The sequence below is a fragment of the Octodon degus genome, unplaced genomic scaffold (genome assembly GCF_000260255.1).
Source record: "Octodon degus isolate 3935 unplaced genomic scaffold, OctDeg1.0 scaffold00208, whole genome shotgun sequence".
Lineage (NCBI taxonomy): Eukaryota > Metazoa > Chordata > Mammalia > Rodentia > Octodontidae > Octodon > Octodon degus.
In genome coordinates, this window is record NW_004524784.1 from 302,736 (window position 1) to 305,739 (window position 3,004).

General features: G+C 39.8%; 1 pseudogene; it reads right to left on the bottom strand.

Annotated features, from left to right (window-relative positions):
- Positions 1-419: 419 nt before the first annotated feature.
- LOC105740892 lies at positions 420-954 on the bottom strand (annotated as a pseudogene).
- Positions 955-3,004: the final 2,050 nt, after the last annotated feature.

The following is a 3,004-nucleotide window of genomic DNA, read 5'->3' on the forward strand; positions in this document are numbered from 1 at the left end:
CTAACTTTTGGTGCCATTATTCAGTCAAGAGGGAGTGGGATGTTGCACAAATGTGTGCATTTTGTAACTGGAAGTGAAGGATTAGAGTCTACAACGCTAAGTAATAAGGCTTCATGGTTCTTAGCTAGCTGGTTCAGTTACTGCCTTTCCACCCACCTTCCAGCTCTAATGCTTCCTTGCTTTGTCTCACTTGTATATTTGGGAAGGTTTTTTTTTTTTTTTTTTTTTTGAGTTTAAATGCACTTTATTTTTAGACAACCTACATGACCTGTTTTTTTCCCTAAAAAACAATGCCTCCACTCCAAATAAATCATGGTCAAAATAAATGAAGGGTTCAAGATGACATCAGTCCCATTTGTCTAAAATCCTGGTGTTGTGTAGATGACAAGCAGCAGCCAGTTACAACAAGTGATATATCCGAGGTTACCATCAAATCCATTAACATTTTTCCATTTCTAAACCATCCTTAAAGAAAATCATAAATGGGGTCACACCATCCTCACGGTAGTCCAGGAGAGAAACCATGCCATCTGGATTCAAGTTTGCACCAATAAAGAACTGGTAGTTTTTGAAATTAGCAAGAATGTGCTTGATTTGCTCTGCAGCCCCTGTCATAAACGGTTTTATTCTTTCTGGTCTTTGTTCTTCAAGTTTGCCTTTGATTGATTTCATAAAATCTTTGATGTACTTCTTGTAGGCCTCTTTTGTGAAACTGGATTCCTGCAAGTGATGGTTCATGACGGTATCTACACCGGTGACTACTGTGCTTTCAGTGCCTTTGCCCTCTGGGTCTTCAGCGGAGGCATTGCCACCAATGAGCGCGTCGTCAATGGCACCCTCTGCTCTACAGACCATCTTGCCCTCCACCTCCAGGCACAGCCCGCCCGCGATCTCCCGGATCTTGTAAATGTCAGAGAACATCTCATCATGGCTGATGAGGTCCTGGTAGATAATCAGGATGGTGGCTGAGGGAGGTGGCGGCTGCACAAGTTTAGCAGGAGCAGGGAGCTCAGAGCGAGCGTGGTGCAGCCTGCTGCCCAGCGGCACTGGGTGCGGCAGGAGCGGGCTGAAAAGGGAAGTTTTTTTGTTTAAAGTTCTTTAAGAAACTTCTTGTTAACTTGGATTTGGTTTAGGACAGAGATTAGCACGTTGGTTCTATTTGACTGGGGCTTCCCTTCCCACCTCCTTATTTTAAAGTTTGTGATCTTTGCTCCTGGTTTTCCAAACATTGAATTCAGTATGATCTCAGGAAGCAAGTTCACTCTCTCAAATCCTCCATTAAGTAGTCATAGACTGAGTTTATGATTTGAAGGAGAGTAATAATCTAACCACGAGAATGGAGTGCTTTATTTAATCCATGCTTTGTGCTCTCACTCCTGTCCTTCACTCCTTCATCATATGGAATCGGTACCTGCACATACCATGTCTTGCTTCTTCTTCCCATGCCCCTCCTCTCGCTCCAACCTCTCTTCTCCTCCTATTCATTTGCAAAAGCTTTGGTACCATTTTTTAAGGGCATGATTGATCATGAGGACCCTAATTTCATTAGGTGCCTATAGAATTTATACTCAAAACTCATAGTCTACAATATTAGTGAGTTTCTGAGTCTGTTGATTAGCTTATTGGTAGTGGAAGCAGGAGGTACAGTTGAAGTTTATGGGATAAAGCATTGGGGACTATATCTGCTTCTGGCCCTCTTCCTCTCTGGATCCTGCTCTTTCCCTTTCATTCTGATTCCTGGATGCTACGAAGTGACAAGTTCCTCTGTGTTCCTCTGTGGCGTATTCCTCCATGATGTATCTGCTTTCTGCAGGCAGGAAAACAGTGGCTGCAGCCAGCCATCATGTCAACTTTTCAAACTGTGAGCCAAAAATATCTTTTCTTATTTAGTAGTTTTTCTCAGGTATTTGATAGAGTGATGGAAATCTGTAATAGTTCAGTTTTATTTACATTATGAGCTTTGTGACTTGATATTTAATGTCTTTTATTTTAAATGTTATCTGAACAATGGGGACAATGCCAATGATATTTTAGAGACCGAATAGCAAATAAACTGGAAGTGTCTAGGGGAGAGCTGGTATGCAATGTTGTTCAGAAACTGTAGCTAATATGACCAATTAGTGTAGGTAAAGACAGCCCAGAAACTTATGGAGAGACCATAAGTTGAATACTTATCACAAGAGTTAGATCTATTTTTGTTTTTCACTCCAAAGTTTAGAAATGATTGAAACTTCAGATATATCTTTGTTCACTGCCATAACCTTTGTCAGTGTTGGCTGCCAGATGCTTTCTAAGTGTTATACATGTATTACATTAATTGTCAGAGTTTCCCTATGATGTAGATACTGTTATATTTCTAATTTTATGATTAGAGAAACAGAGGCAAAGTGGGATGATGTAATTTCCCCCAAATAAGTTGGTCAGCAAATCTGGGGACTTTGACTGGTACTTAGGTTCCAGAGCACAGGTTCTTTTTTCCTTTTTTTTTTGAGACAAGGCCTCACTAGGTAGTATAACCTGGACTTGCACTCATTTATGTAGCCCATATTAACCTCAAACTTACGGTGATCCTCCTGCTTCAGTCTTTGACTGTTAGAATTACAGGATATGACACCATGCTCATCTGAGAGCCCAAGTTCTTTATTTATTTGTGTTTTTTTTTTTTTTTTTTTTTTTTTTGTTCTGGGAATCAAACTCAGAACCTTACACTAGTCATGCAGGTGCTGTATTCATGAGAAATTCCTGGCCCAAGTTCTTAATCAGCATTTTTTATTTCTCTCTTATAAAGAGTTGACTATGAGGAATGAATGATGAGATCAAAAAATCTTATGATGAGAATAGAAAAAAAATTGGTCATATCAGTTAAATAACTGACTTGTGGTACAAAAAGATCTTTAAACAATGTGGGGATTTTGCTAATTCTTGAATTAATCCTGCATTTCACGAAGCTTACATGTAGCATAGGCTCAGGCTCTAGAGCAATAACTACACCAAAATTTTCTGG